Below are 17,295 nucleotides of genomic sequence, written 5' to 3'. Positions count from 1 at the left end.
GAGGCAAATTATTTTACAATATTATATTGGTTGGTTTTGCCATATATTGACATGAATTCACCCCGGGTTTACATAAGTTCCCCCTCCTGAACCCCCCTCCCACCTCCCTTTATCCTCCCTCTGGGTCATCCCCGCCTGCCAGCCCCGAGCATCCTATTAACATGCATCGACCCTGAACTAGTGATTTGTTTCACATATGACAACATACGTGTTTCAATGCCATTCTCCCAAATCATCCCACCCTCACCCTGTCCCACAGAGTCCCAAAGACTGTTCTATACATCTGTGTCTCTTTTGCTGTCTCGTATACAGGGTTATCATTGGCATCTTTCTAAATTCCTTATATATGCGTTAGTATACTGTATTGGTGTTTTTCTTTCTGGCTTACTTCACTCTGTATAATAGGCTCCAGTTTCATCCACCTCATTAGAACTGATTCAAATGTATTCTTTTTAATGGCTGAATAATACTCCATTGTGCATATGTACCAAAGCTTTCTTATCCATTCGTCTGCAGATGGACATCTAGGTTGCTTCCATGTCCTGGCTATTATAAACAGTGCTGCAATGAACATTGGAGTACATGTGTCTCTTTCAAATCTGGTTTCCTCGGTGTGTATGCCCAGGAGTGCGATTGCTTTTGATTTCTTGTCTAACTCCTACAATTTTCTAACTAGGTATGTTAAATATTCCATAGAAATGTGTTTGGAACAGATAATTGGAGAAATATACAAAGACTGATTACTGGAGGACCTCAGAAATGTAGCTCTCACTTGGATGCAGGGTGATTTTAAATAGCTTTTAGATTAAATAAATTTTTCCTTCTGAAACTCCTGAGAGATAGTGGGAACTAACAGGTTTACAGAGGATGTTTTCAACCTAAACTTTGGAGAATATGACTGCAATTTTTATTTCTATAGCACAGAAATTAAACTGACCAAGTAAACCAAGACATTATGGAATTGAAATTCTTAGTCAATGTTTCTAAGTTTGCTTTTCGTTTGAACATATACTTCCTAAATACATTCAATATTGCTATGTTCCTCACTGCTTGACCCTATTATGTTTCACTTGGATACAAATATCACTAACTCATCCACAGTCTGAAATATTTTTTGCTGGATTTCAAAAACTTGAAACCTGATCATTTATACTGTGTTACCAGAATTAAGCCTGGTCTCACTTGTGACTCAACTGTTTGTACCTGAAAAAAGTTTAATGAAAGCAAAAGGAAGATCTACTGTGTTTAAGGAATGGAATTTTCATCCATGTAAAGGAGCTGAACTTCAAAGGAATGTAGCTGCTGATCTGGAGCTAAACAACACCAGATTTTTACAGTGCGCTAGATTTCCTAAGCACATAGATTTTTCCAGGTCCGTTGCTCAGAAACTGTATTACCAATTTTTTCTTTTGTTTCTCTTAAGTTTAACAAATAAAAATTACATATATTTAAGGTGTACAACAGAAACTAAAAATTAAAACTAGTGAATATTACAAAAAAGAAGCAGATGACTTCCAGATACAGAGAACAAACTAGTGGCTACCAGTAGGAAGAAGAAATAGGGAAGGGGCAAGACAGGAGAGGGGGTTTAAGGCCTACAGACTACTGTGTATAAAATCAATAAGCTACATGGACAAGATACATAACCAATATTTTATAATAGCAATAAATGGAGAATAAACTTGAAAAATTCTGAATCACTATGTTGTACACCTGAAAATTTTATAATATAGTAAATCAACTATACTACAATAAAAGAAAGAAAAGTAAAAGACAATCTGATTTAAAAAAAAAAAAGTTTACAAGCCCCTGAAGTTTAGGGATAGGTGTCTTGGAGAGACTGAGGTTGAGGGACAGGAAGGCATTATTCTGTCTACAAAACCTAAGAGTTATAAAATTAATTACTGAGCATACATAATATTCAAAACAAGCAGTTACTAAAATTCTTCCAAACTTTGCATTCTCTGTAAGTAATTCTGAAGTAGAGTTTATGCTCCTACTTAAAAAAAAAATGCAAAGCACACCTTTGAACATTTGTTTCATTATTTCTTACTAACATAAGTTCACTTCAATTTATATTTGATAAAACCTTCTGGTTGAGGTACGAGAACTGTTCTGAAAAGGTGTACTGAGATGGAAAACTCTCTTTCTGAACTTATTCCTACACTATAAAAACCTATAGTTCCAACAGATAGGAATTGTTCCAATCACTGAAAGCATGTACCCTGCAATGAATTTAATCTTCACAAAATAACTTGACTGGAAAACACAGTTCAGGAGGCCATGCTGAACAACGGATTTTATTTATAGAGACATAAAATGGCTAAGAGTACAACTATTATTTCTACTTCAGATATTATGATTTTATGTAACACCATTTTTCTACCTAGTGCTGAATGCAATTTTAAAATTGTCAAAGTCAAAAATACTTTAGAATACAAATAATCTCTATGAAATAGTTTATAGCATACTGAAGCCTTAACAGTTTTAATTAATTTACAAATATAGTAATATTATTTTGATTATTATATTCAATTAAGAATGACTGGGCATTCAAAACTTTTACTGTTAAGACATAAGTAGAACAATTGTGAAATCATCAAGATAATAAACATATAAAAAAATTTTTGCAACGTGACTTCAATATACAGGAGTCTGTTTTTCATCACAAATATACATATTATGATTTACTTTATAAATATAGCTGTGTGAGGAGGCCTTACAAAAAGCTGAGAAGAGAACTGAAAGTCAAAAGAGAAAAGGAAGATATACCCATCTGAATGCAGAGCTCTAAAGAATAGAAAGGAGAGATAAGAAAGCCTTCCTCAGTGAACAATGCAAAACAAATAGAGGAAAACAATAGAATAGGAAAGACTAGAGATCTCTTTAAGAAAATTACAGCTACCAAGGGAACATTTCATGCAAAGATAGTCATAATAAAAAACAGAAAAGGTACAGACTTAACAAAAGCAGAAGATATTAAAAAGAGGTGGCAAGAATACACAGAAGAACTGTACAAAAAAGATCTTAATGACCCGGATAACCACAATCGGGTGATCACTCACCTAGAGCAGACATCCTGGAATGTGAAGTCAAATGGGCCTTAGGAAGCATCACTATAAACAAAGCTAGTGGAGGTGATGGAATTCCAGTTGGGCTATTTCAAATCCTAAAAGATGATGCTTTGAAAGTGCTGCACTCAATATGCCAGCAAATTTGGAAAACTCAGCAGTGGCCACAGGACTGGAACAGGTCAGTTTTCATCCCAATCCCAAAGAAAGGCAATGCCAAAGAATGTTCAAACTACCACACAATTGCACTCATCTCACACGTTAGTAAAGTAATGCTCAAAATTCTCCAAGCCAGGCTTCATCAATACATGAACCGTGAACTTCCAGATGCTCAAGCTGGTTTTAGAAAAGGCAGAGGAACTAGAGATCAAATTGCCAACATCCCCTGGATCATAGAAAAAGCAAGAGAAAGCCATCATAACATCCATTTCCGCTTCACTGACTACATTAAAGTCTCTGCCTGTATCAGTCAGTCAGTTCAGTTGCTCAGTCATGTCCGACTCTTTGCGACCCCATGAATCACAGCACGCCAGGCCTCCCTGTCCATCACCACCTCCCGGAGTTCACTCAAACTCATGTCCTTTGAGTCGGTGATGCCATCCAGCCATCTCATCCTCTGTCGTCCCCTTCTCCTCCTGCCCCCAATCCCTCCAAGCATCAGGGTCTTTTCCAATGAGTCTACTCTTTGCATGAGGTGGTCAAAGTACTGGAGTTTCAGCTTTAGCATCAGTCCTTTCAATGAATACCCAGGACTGATCTCCTTTAGAATGGACTGGTTGGACCTCCTTGCAGTCCAAGGGACTCTCAAGAGTCTTCTCCAGCACCACAGTTCAAAAGCATCAATTATTCGGCGCTCAGTCTTCTTCACAGTCCAACTCTCACATCCATACATGACCACTGGAAAACACCATAGTCTTGACTAGATGGACCTTCGTTGGCAAAGTAATGTCTCTGCTTTTTAATATGCTGTCTGCCTGTGTGGATCACAACAAATTGTGGAAAATTTTTCAAGAGATGGGAATACCAGATCACCTTACCTGTCTCCTGTGAAACCTGCATGCAGGTCAAGGAGCAACAGAACCAGACATGGAAAAACATACTGGTTCCAAATTGGGAAAGGAGTACATCAAGGTTGTATATTATTACCCTGCTTATTTAACTTTATGCAGAGTACATCATGAGAAATGCCAGGCTGGATGAAGCATAAGCTGGGAATCAAGTCTGCCAGGAGAAATATCAATAATCTCAGATATGCAGATGACACCACCCCTATGGCAGAAAGCAAAGAGGAACTAAAGAACCTCTTGATGAAAGTTAAAGAGGAGAGTGAAAAAGCTGACTTAAAACTCAACATTCACAAAACTAGGATCATGACATCCAGCTCCATCACTTCATGGGATATTTGAGGTAACAGTGGAAACAGTGACAGAGTTTATTTTCTTGGGCTCCAAAATCATTGTGGATGGTGACTTCAGACATGAAATTAAAAGATGCTTTCTCCTTGAAAGAAAAGTTATGACCAACCTTGACAGTGTATTAAAAAGCAGAGATACTACTTTGCCAAAAAGGTCTGTATGGTCAAAGCTATGGTTTTTCCAGTAGTCATGTATGGATGTGAGAGTTGGACATTAAAGAAGGCAGAGTGCCAAAAAATTGATGCTTTTGGAATGTGGTGTTGGAGAAGACTCTTGAGAGTCCCCTGGACTGCAAGGAGGTCAAACCAGTCAATCCTAAAGGACATTAACCCTGAATATTCATTGGAAGACTGATGCTGAAGCTGAAACTCCAATACTTTGGCTACCTAATGTGAAGAGCTAACTCATTGGAAAAGACCCTGATGCTGGGAAAGATTGAAGGCAGGAGGAGAAGGGAATGACAGAGGATGAGATGGTTGGATAGCATCACTGACCCAATGGACATGAATTTGAACAAGCTCTGGGAAGAGTTGAAGCACGCTCCAGAAGATGGTTACGAACAGGGAAGGCTGGCGTGCTGCAGTACATGGGGTCACAACGACCTAGACATGACTAGTGAGTGAACAAATAAATAATTGAGTGAACTGCAATTTTTGAAATAAATATACCTGTATACCAAACTTTACAACTGTTTTTACCAGTACTAACCTTGCATTCATATTGCATATCAGATTTCTATAAAGGTTACCGAAATATATATATATATATATATATATCATAAAATTTGACTAGTCCAGATACATTATAGCCAATAATGAACACCTTGAAATACTATCAGTTCAGTTCAGTTCAGTTCAGTCACTCAGTCGTGTCTGACTCTCCACGACCCCATGAATCACAGCATGCCAGGCCTCCCTATCCATCACCAACTCCCGGAGTTCACTCAAACTCATGTCCATCGAGTCGGTGATGCCATCCAGCCATCTCGTTCTCTGTCGTCCCCTTCTCCTCCTACCCACAATCCTTCCCAGCATCAGACTCTTTTCCAGTGAGTCAACTCGTCGCATGAGGTGGCCAAAGTATTGGAGTTTCAGCTTCAGCATCAGTTCTTCCAATGAACACCCAGGATTGATCTCCTTTAGAATGGACTGGTTGGATCTCCTTGCAGTCCAAGGGACTCTCAAGAGTCTTCTACAGCACCACAGTTCAAAAGCATCAATTCTTCGGCACTTTCTTTCTTGAAGAAACTACCTAAATCTGTGCCCTGTGGTGGGTCAGAGTGGGTGTGGGGAGGTGACAAGAACAGAGAGAAAAAGTTGACAACCTTGGACAATGACACAAGAGAGTGTCTCAGATGTCTAGTGAAACACAGTATGTGAAGACTCAAAGTCCAAGTATCCCATTCATTGGCACATATTAACAGCCTTTCCTTCCTACTGCAGAGCAAGTTCAAAGAGTAGTTCAGAGCCCTAACAGCAGCAGCCCCTCCCCTGGCCCAGAAGGGCTACGCCAGCACAGACTCTCCGGAGTCTAACAATTGTGTGACCATGGGTCCTAGTTTTGCCAGCACTTTGATCTGGATCTATAGTTCTGATGTGCCATTCAATTTAGTATTTATTTTGAAAACAGCAGCCAAGTTTGAAAGATAGATCATTTGATCTATCTAGCAAGAAATCTCAATTACAAAAATGAACACAAAATCAAGTACTGACAAACATTGGAGGAAAGACAATTAAAAGGATATCTTAAAAATCGACTCATAACCAAATAAATAAGCAAAAGCATCATTCAAAATCATAGTTTAAAATCAGAATACTTAATGTCGTAAGACAGGAGGTGAGTTTGAGTGAACTCTGGGAGTTGGTGATGGACAGGGAGGCCTGGCGTGCTGTGATTCATGGGGTTGCAAAGAGTTGGACACAACTGAACGACTGAACTGAACTGAACTGAAGACAGATAAGCTAACACCTACAAAATCCTGTAAAATGTAGGATCAAATGAAAATAGAAATTTATGAAAAATACAAATAGAGATAGAACTAACTTATCAGACTGTAGATAAAAAACATAAATACATGGTTACAATCTGGTTATAAACATAAAATCCACCTAGTTCCTGAATATGTTAGCAACAAAAGGCAACAAATAAAAGCATATGGTCAGAAAACAGTTGGAAGTAAAAGAATGAAGAATGATATACAAGATAAATTCTAACCAAAAAAGATGGCTGCTATACCTGAAACACACAAGTAAAGAGGGTCATTATAGCATGATAAATGGTTCAGTTTAACCGACAGCTGTAACTGGCAGACACATAACAATATTGACTCAAAAATTATTAAGTAAAAATTGAACAGACCATGAGGAGTAATTGTAAAATATATCACTACAGTGGGAATTTTGGACACACTACTCAAAGCAATTAATACATTAAGCAAGGTAAAAAACACATGAAAATTTCATTAATAAGCTAATTAATCTAGCTGATATCGGTAGAGCATTACATACAACTACTGGCAAATACATATTTTTGAGTGTGAATGGAACATTTATACAAATAGTAAGTATTCAGCTTTAAATCAAACCTCAAGAGATTTCAAAAAATGAGCAGCAGATAGATCAAATTTGTAGACTACAAATTTTAAAACTCAATTATGAAAAAAACTGCATAAATTTGAAAAAGGCTATAAACATTTATAAAATTTAAACAGAATTTAAAAAAACTTATAGGTCTATGAAGATATTGTAAGGTAAATTAGGATATATTTAAAACTGAATGATACTGAAAACACTATAAGCAAAGAGAAGTAGCACAATAGCTTAAACTATTGTTTAAGCCACTGAGTGTTTACACATAGAGCAATAGCTGATTTAAAACTTCCCATATCATTCTTCTTGAACCCAGAAAGGAGCAAAGTCTGTTAACAAAGACTGATAAGAAAAAGTTCAAGAATATTACAGGATAAGTGAAGTGAATGTCTCTCACTCATGTCCGATCCTTTGTGATCCCATGGACTAGGCTCCTCTGTCCAAGGAATTCTCCAGGCAAGAATACTAGAGTAGGTATCCATTCCCTTCTCCAGGGGATCTTCCCAACCCAGGGATCAAATCTAGATCTCCTCCATTGCAGGTGGATTCTTTACCAGCTGAGCTACTAGTGAAGCCCATTTCAGGGTAATCTCATCCATAAATACATGTGCAGCATCCACTTAAATAATATCATAGATCTAACTGTAAAGAGCAGTGGCAGCACCAAGTCCAGGACACTAAACAGTCAGAGAACTCTTGACCCCAAGGGGTATTAGTGAGAACTCCCATGAAGGCCTCCATCCAAATCCAAGATCTGGCACCACCCATCTGCCTGAAGCCCCCAGTGGTGGATGCCTCACACAAGCAACAAGTAACACAGGGACACAAATTCAATCATCAGCAGACATGATGCACAGACACCTCAAAACACATCATCTCACATGACCCTATCCATCAGAGGAAAAGAACTCACCTCCTCCCACCAGAATGTAGGCAGAAGTCCCTCGCAACAAAAAGCCTACACAAGACACCCAGAGCAGAGACCAAAAGCAAGAAGTACAACCCTATAGCCTGGGTAAAGGAGACCTCAAACACAGTGAGTTAGACAAAATGAAAGACAGGGAAATACCATGCAGATGAAGGACGAAGGCAAAAATCAAAAAGACCAAATAAACAAAGAGAAAATAGGCAAACTATGTGAAAAAGAATTCAGAGCAAGGTAGAAAAGATGATGCAAAATCTCAAAAACAGCAAAAGAGACACAGGAGTATAGAACAGTCTTTTGGACTCTGTGGGAGAGGGTGAGGGTGGGATGGTTTGGGAGAATGGCATTGAAACATGTATATTATCATCTGTGAAATGAATCGCCAGTCCAGGTTCGACACATGATACAGGATGCTCAGGGCTGGTGCTTGGGGATGACCCAGAGGGAGGATAAGGGGAGGATAAGGGGAGGTGGGAGGGGGGTTCAAGAAGAGGAGCACAAGTACACCCGGGGCGGATTCATGTCAATGTATGGCAAAACCGACCAATATAATATTGTAAAGTAATTAACCTCCAATAAAAAAAAATTTTTTTAATAAATAAAATTAAATTTAAAAAAAAGGAAGCAGCTTGAACAAAAAACAGAAGGGAGAAAATACAAGAAACATTTAACACATTTTACAAGGACCTAGAAGAAATAAACAATAAGCAAACAATGATAACACAATTACTGACATTAAAAATACTCTAGAAGGAATCAATAGGAGAATAATTGAGGCAGAACAGACAAGTGACCTGGTAGATAGAATGGTGGAAATAAGTGCTGAAGAGCAGTATAAAGAAAAAAGAATGAGAAGAAATTAAGATAGTCTCAGAGACCTCTGGGATAATAATTGTGAAGAGCAAAAAATAAAACTCATATAAAAATTATTTAAGAACTATGATAAGGAATGAATTCTTAAATAGGATGCTAAAAGCAGTAACTGTAGGGAAAACATGAATAAATTTGTAATCAAAATGAAAAAGTTATATCCATCAATAGAAATCATTAAGAAAGTAAAAATGTAATCAGGGATTTGTTTACATTATGTATAACTATAAAATATATCTAATATACCAGACACTACTAAAAATCAATAATAACATGATTTAAAATATAAATATGAAAGGGATATTAAAAGGCAGTTTACAACAGATTATCCAAACAGTCAAAAAATACATTCAAAGGTATTAAACTTCACTGGAGGTGGTGTTCAGTCACTAAGTCATAGCTGAGTCTTTGTGAACACATGAACTGTAGTCCATCAATCTCCTCTGTCCATTGGATTTTCCAGGCAAGAATACTGAAGTGGATTGCTGTTTCCTTCTCCAGATTAAGCTTCATTAGCCATCTATTAAAGACTCAATGTAATACTGCTAAAGACTAACGGCTAAAATGAGAAAAAAATTATGCTATGGTTTTTCCAGTAGTCATGTATGGATGTGAGAGTTGGACCTTAAAGAAGGTTGAGCACCAAAGAATTGACGCTCTTGAAATGTGATATTGGAGAAGACTTTTGAGAGTTCCTTGGACTGCAAGGAGATCCAACCCATTCATCCTAAAGGAAATCAGTCCTGAATATTCATTGGAAGGACTGATGCTGAAGCTGAAGTTCCAGTACTTTTGCCACCTGATGCAAAGAGATGACTCACTGAAAAAGACCCTGGTGCTGGGAAAGACTGAAGGCAAGAGGAGGAGGAAATGACAGAGGATGAGATGGTTGGAAGGCATCACCAACTCAATGGACATGAGATTGAGCAAGCTCTGGGAGATGACGAAGGACAGAGAAGCCTGGAGTGCTCTACTCCAATGGTCACAAAAAGTTGGACACAGTTAAGTGACTGAACAACAACAACTTTAACACTATTCATAAAAGCACAAAACTACAGTCATCAAGACAGTATGGTATTGGCATAAAGACAGAAATATAGATCAATGGAACAAAATAGAAAGCCCATAGATAAATCCATGCACCTATGGACACCTTATCTTTCACAAAGGCAGCAAAAATATTCAATGGAGAAAAGACAATCTCTTTAACAAGTGGTGCTGGGAAAACTGGTCAACCACTTGTAAAAGAATGAAACTAGAACATTCCCTAGCACCATACACAAAAATTAACTCAAAATGGATTAAAGATCTAAATGTAAGACCAGAAACTATAAAACTCCTAGAGCAGAACATAGGCAAAACACTCTCCAACATAAACCACAGCAGGATCCTCCATGACCCACCTCCCAGAATATTGGAAATAAAAGCAAAAATAAACAAATGGGACCTAATTAAAATCAAAAGCTTCTGCACAGCAAAGGAAACTATAAGCAAGGTGAAAAGGCAGCCATCAGAATGGGAGAAAATAACAGCAAATGAAACAACTGACAAAGGATTAATCTCAAAAATATACAAGCAACTCCTGCAGCTCCATTCCAGAAAAATAAACGACCCAATCAAAAAATGGGCCAAAGAACTAAACAGACATTTCTCCAAAGAAGACACACAGATGGCTAGCAAACACATGAAGAGATACTCAACATCACTCATAATCAGAGAAATGCAAATCAAAATCACAATGAGGTACCATTTCACGCTAGTCAGAATGGCTGCTATCCAAAAGTCTACAAGCAATAAATGATGGAAAGGGTGTGGAGAAAAGCAAACCCTCTTACACTGTTGGTGGGAATGCAAACTAGTACAGCCACTATGGAGAACAGTGTGGAGATTCCTTAAAAAACTGGAAATAGAACTGCCATACAAACCAGCAATCCCACTCCTGGGCATACACATAGAGGAAACTAGAATTAAAGAGACACATGTACTCCAATGTTCATTGCAGCACTGTTTATAATAGCCAGGACATGGAAGCAACCTAGATGTCCATCTGCAGACAAATGGATAAGAAATCTTTGGTACATATACACAATGGAGTATTACTCAGCAAATAAAAAGAATAGATTTGAATCAGTTCCAAGGAGGTGGATGACACTGGAGCCTATTATACAGAGTGAAGTAAGCCAGAAAGAAAAACACCAATACAGTATACTAACACATATATATGGAATTTAGAAATATGATAATGATAACCCTGTATATGAGACAGCAAAAGAGACACAGATGTATAGAACAGTCTTTGGGACTCTGTGGGAGAGGGTGAGGGTGGGATGATGTGGGAGAATGGCACTGAAACATGTATATTATCATATGTGAAACGAATTGCCAGTCCAGGTTTGATGCAAGATACAGTTTGCTCGGGGCTGGTGTACTGGCATGACCCAGAGGGATGGGATGGGGAGGGAGGTGGGAGGGGGGTTCAAGACGGGCAATACATGTACACCCGGGGCAGATTCATGTCAATATATGGCAAAACCAATACAATAATTAGCCTCCAATTAAAATAAATAAGTTTAAAAAAATAATAATTTTTTTAAAAAAGCACAAAACTAGAAACAACCTAAATTTCCTTCAGTAGTAAAATGGATAAAGTGTAATATATTATAATGAGAATGAACTAATTATTGCTACTTGCGGCAACATAGATTACAGCCTACAAATTAAAAGGTTGAGAGAAACAAGCCAGAAACAAAACAGAACCCACCATATTCAATTTTTATATAAGTTGAAACACAGTGAAAATAAACCAATAGTGTCAAAAACCAGAACAGGGTTACTTTGGGGCAAAAAAAGTGGGGGGTTAAGATGCCTGTAATGCTCTATTTCTTCATTTGATAATGGTTATATGGGTGTTTATAAAAACAACACTGATATATAGTAATAACTTTGTTGAGTTCAGTTCAGTCGCTCAGTCATGTCTGACTCTTTGTGACCCCATGAATCACAGCACTTCAGGCCTCCCTGTCCATCACCAACTCCTGGAGTTCACTCAAACTCATGCCCTCGAGTCGGTGATGCCATCCAGCCATCTCATTCTCTGCCGTCACCTTCTCCTCCCACCCCCAATCCCTACCAGCATCAGAGTCTTGGAGTCAACTCGTCGCATGAGGTGGCCAAAGTATTGGAGTTTCAGCTTTAGCATCAGTCCTTCCAATGAACACCCAGGATTGATCTCCTTTAGAATGGACTGGTTGGATCTCCTTGCAGTCCAAGGGACTCTCAAGAATCTTCTCTAGCACCACAGTTCAAAAGTATCAATTCTTCAGCGATCAGCTTTCTTCACAGTCCAACACTCACATCCATACATGACCACGGGAAAAACCATAGCTTTGACTAGACGGACCTTGGTTGGCAAAGTAATGTCTCTGCTTTTTAATATGCTATCAGGTAGGTCATAACTTTCCTTCCAAGGAGTAAGCGTCTTTTAATTTCCTGGCTGCAATCAGCATCTGCAGTGATTTTGGAGCCCCAAAAAATAAAGTCTGACACTGTTTCCACTGTTTCCCCATCTATTTCCCATGAAGTGATGGGACCAGATGCCATGATCTTCGTTTTCTGAATGTTGAGCTTCAAGCCAACCTTTTCACTCTCCTCTTTCACTTTCATCAAGAGGCTTTTTAGTTCTTCTTCACTTTCGGCCATAAGGGTAGTGTCATCTGCATATCTGAGATTATTGATATTTCTCCCGGCAATCTTGATTCCAGCTTGTGCTTCTTCCAGCCCTGCGTTCTTCATGATGTACTCTGCACATAAATTAAATAAGCAAGGTGACAATATACAGCCTTGACATACTCTTTTTCATATTTGGAACCAGTCTGTTGTTCCATGCCCAGTACTAACTGTTGCTTCCTGACCTACATACAGGTTTCTCAAGAGGCAGATCAGGTAGTCTGGTATTCCCATCTCTCTCAGAATTTTCCACAGTTTATTGTGATCCACACAGTCAAAGGCTTTGGCATAGTCAATGAAGAAGAAATAGATGTTTTCCTGGAACTCTCTTGCTTTCTCCATGATCCAGCGGATGTTGGCAATTTGATCTCTGGTGCCTCTGCCTTTTCTAAAACCTGCTTGAACATCTGGAATTTGACGGTTCACATATTGCTGAAGCCTGGCTTGGAGAATTTTGAGCATGACTTTACTAGCATGGGAGATGAGTGCAATTGTGCGATAGTTTGAGCCTTCTTTGGCATTGCCTTTCTTTGGGATTGGAATGAAGATTGACCTTTTCCAGTCCTGTGGCCACTGCTGAGTTTTCCAAATTTGCTGGCATGTTGAGTGCAGCACTTTCACAGCATTATCTTTCAGGATTTGAAATAGCTCAATTGGAATTCCATCACCTCCACTAGCTTTGTTCAGAGTAATGCTCTCTAAGGCCCACTTGACTTCACATTCCAAGATGTCTGGCTCTAGGTGAGTGATCACACCATTGTGATTATCTTGGTCGTGAAGATATTTTTTGTACAGTTCTTCTGTGTATTCGTGCCACCTTTTCTTCATATCTTCTGCTTCTGTTAGGGCCACACCATTTCTGTCCTTTATCGATCCCATCTTTGCATGAAATGTTCCCTTGATATCTCTAATTTTCTTGAAGAGATCTCTTGTTTTTCCCATTCTGTTGTTTTCCTCTATTTCTTTGCATTGATCACTGAGGAAGGCTTTCTTATCTTTCTTTGCTATTCTTTGGAACTCTGCATTCAGATGCTTATATCTTTCCTTTCCTCCTTTCCTTTTCGCTTCTCTTCTTTTCACAGCTATTTGTAAGGCCTCCTCAGACAGCCATTTTGCTTTTTTGCATTTCTTTTCCACGGGGATGGTCTTGGTCCCTGTCTCTTGTACAATGTCACGAACCTCCATCCACAGTTCATCAGGCACTCTACCTATCAGATCTAGTCCCTTAAATCTATTTCTCACTTCCACTGTATAATCATAAGGGATTTGATTTAGGTCATATCTGAATGGTCCTGTGGTTTTCCCTACTTTCTTAAATTTACGTCTGAATTTGGCAATAAGGACTTCATTATCTGAGCCACAGTCAGCTCCTGGTCTTGTTTTTGCTAACTGTATACAGCTTCTCCATCTTTGGCTGCAAAGAATATAATCAATCTGATTTCGGTGTTGACCATCTGGTGATGTCCATGTGTAGAGTCTTCCCTTGTGTTGTTGGAAGAGGGTGTTTGCTATGACCAGTGCGTTCTCTTGGCAAAACTCTATTAGCCTTTGCCCTGCTTCATTTTGTGCTCCAAGGCCAAATTTGCCTGTTACTCCAGGTGTTTCTTATTTCCAACTTTTGCATTCCAGCCCCCTATAATGAAAAGGACATCTTTTTTGGGTGTTAGTTTTAAAATGTTTTGTAGGTCCTCATAGAACCATTCAACTTAGGGTTCTTCAGCATTATTGGTTGGGGCATAGGCTTGGATTACTATAATGTTGAATGGTTTGCCTTGGAAATGAACAGAAATCATTCTGTCGTTTTTAAGATTGCATCCAAGTACTGCATTTCGGACTCTTCTGTTGACCATGATGGCTACTCCATTTCTACTTTCTATAATGTTTTAACATGCTGCTAAGTCACTTCAGTCGTGTCCGACTCTGTGTGACCCCATAGACGGAAGCCCACCAGGCTCCCCCTTCCCTGGGATTCTCCAGGCAAGAACACTGGAGTGGGTTGCCATTTCCTTCTCCAATGTGTGAAAGTGGAAAGTGAAAAGTGAAAGTGAAGTCGCTCAGTAGTGTCCGACCCCCAGTGACCCCACGGACTGCAGCCTACCAGGCTCCTCCATCCCTGGGATTTTCTAGGCAAGAGTACTGGAGTGGCTTGCCATTGCCTTCTACTTTCTATAATGTTTTAACATAATAAATGTTTTTATTATAAAAAGTACACGGTGTGGAAGTTACTGATTATAATTAAAGGTTTGTCCTCTGAAATTATAAATTTAATATTTCTGTTATTGCTTTGTAATATAACAAAAATTAAATCTATGATCCCTAAAATACTAACATTGAACCTATGATGGCAAAATTTAGCTTTATTTGTAAAGAGGCTTTTAAAATATGTTTTCAATATCCTAATGTTTCCTAGGATTTCACATTTCATTACATTTCCTCAAAATACAAATCACTCTGCAGTGAAGAATAATCTGCATATATAATCTTGAATTCAGACAACGAAACCTTCTAACAACATCAAATAATGTTTTAAGATAATTGTAATGTATTCAGGTAACCAATGCTGACTCTACAAAGTACTCTACAAAAAAATCAATTTTTATCACTTGAAATCTATTGCAATTAGAGAGCAACTCCAAGTCACTGACACACTAATGGGTTTCAAAATATTTCAAAAAGAACAAGGAAATTGCTAACTGTTTAATTGAAATGCAGTTCCAATAATTATAGCAAATTGGATAATATGAGCTTTCTGGAAAGCTACCATATAAAACTATCATATCATACAGTATTGAGTTTTAATAAATTTGCAGAATCATCTAGATACACTTTAGATAACAATTATCCTACATTGAACTATGTAAAATCTTTTATTATATCTTCTAATATAAATTGAGTTAATTTCTATGTTCCAAGTGTTTGAATTTTAATTTTAGAACAGTGTAGCCTTTCTGAAAAGGATCTGCTCCACAAATTCAACACGGCTTGCTTAGAAAGAATATCATATCTGAGTAAAACATATTTTTCATGTATTCAATGGTAGTACTCTACTGCATGGAAATGATTAAGCTTTAGGAACAGGATTATCTGATTCTAACGTGTTAAACTGGGCTTCCCTGGTTTACAGCTCCATTTCCCGGCATGCAGTGGGGGGTGGGTTGGGGAGGACTCCCGTGCTGCAGACTACCTGACTTCGTGTCAGTCTGGTCCCACCCTGAAGAGAATGGAGGTGGCCAGCGGCCCTGCAGCTCCAGAACCCAGCGAGATCTGGGCTCTAAAGCAGGGTCTGCTGCGCCACAACAGCCGGGAACAGCATGGTGGCCTCATGCCTCGAGGAGCTGAGAAGCAAGGCTTGTGACGTTCTGGCCATTGACAAGTCCCAGGCGCCAGTCACCCTGGTCCTGGCAGAGGATGGCACCATAATGGATGACGATGATTACTTCCTGTGTCTTCCTGCCAATACTAAGTTTGTGGCGCAGGCTGGGAATGAGAAGCGGACACACAATTCAGATGGAGGTACCGCTTGGATAACCCAAGAATCCTTCGACAGAGATGAAACAGAGAACAGGTCAGGGTTGAAGTGGAAGAACGTGGCCAGGCAGCTGAAGGAAGGCCTATCCAGCATCATCCTGATCTCCAAGAAGAAGCTCCAGATGCTCATTGACGTCCCATATTCGGAGCTGCCTCAGGAACTCGGCCAAAGTCATGTGACTGTCCAGGGGCTCCAAAACACCCTCCAGCAGGTGCTGGACCAGAGAGAGGAAGCCCACCAGTCCAGATAGCTCATGGAATTTTACTGTCAGGCTTTAGAGAAGGAAGACAGCCTCTTGTTGAAGCAGCAAGAGTCCAGAACTGACCTCGGGGATGAAAGGGATGCTGCTGACATGGGCGTAAGAGAGAACTCCGAAGTTATGCCTGCAAGCCAGATCCTCTTAGTGCCAAAGGAGAAATCTGCCCTAGAGCTGAGTTTGTCTAGTCCAAATCTGGAAGTGGGCAAGCACCAGGGACCCTGATCTTTGGAGGGAGACACTTGTATCGGGATTTTTTCACCTCTGCAGACTCTGAATCATAGCTGCCAATTTGCCTATTATTAGATGCAAAACTTCCCTTGTAGCTCAGTTGGTAAAGAATATGCCTACAATTCAGGAGACCCGGGTTTGATTCCTGGGTTGGGAAGATCCCTGGGAGAAAGAAATGGCAACCCAGATCCAGTATTCTTGCCTGGAGAATCCCATGGACTGTAACCTGTCAGGCTTCTCTGTCCATGGGGTCACAAGAGTTGGACATGACTTAGCAACTAAACCACCATGACCACCACCACTAATGTGTTAAATTGGGCTTCCTTGGTCGCTCAGCTGATAAAGAATCCACCTGCAATGCACAAAACCTGGGTTCGATTCCTATGACAGAAAGATCCCTGGAGAAGGGAAAGGCTACCCACTCCAGTATTCTGGCCTAGAGAATTCCATGGACTGTATAGTCCATGGAGTCTCAAAGAGTCAGACATGACTGACCGACTTTCACTTTTCAACATGTTAAATTAAAACTTGAAAATCATAATTTCTGATAAAAAAAAGTTGTAATAATTAGACATAATCAGTAGAACCACTTAAAACTGATATTTAGTGTTTATATTATAAATACACAAATATTGTTCATAGATGTGCCACTCATTTCACTGTCTTTCCTGCTCCATTTTAAGT

The 17,295-nt window shown here is 39.2% G+C and overlaps 1 protein-coding gene and 1 pseudogene across 1 annotated transcript in view; one reads left to right on the top strand and one right to left on the bottom strand.

Annotated features, from left to right (window-relative positions):
- STPG2 (sperm tail PG-rich repeat containing 2) overlaps positions 1-17,295 on the bottom strand; it is a 376,150-nt gene that overhangs the window by 80,609 nt on the left and 278,246 nt on the right. The gene's annotated exons all lie outside the window — the stretch shown is intronic.
- On the top strand, positions 15,816-16,605 carry LOC148777819 (DNA fragmentation factor subunit alpha pseudogene; annotated as a pseudogene).

This window comes from Moschus berezovskii, chromosome 5 (assembly GCF_049115385.1).
Source record: "Moschus berezovskii isolate FMDL1 chromosome 5, NW_MosBer_1.0, whole genome shotgun sequence".
In the NCBI taxonomy this organism is placed as follows: Eukaryota; Metazoa; Chordata; class Mammalia; order Artiodactyla; family Moschidae; genus Moschus; species Moschus berezovskii.
The sequence above is the reverse complement of the archived record's forward strand: the minus strand, read 5'-3'. Positions and strand labels throughout refer to the sequence as shown.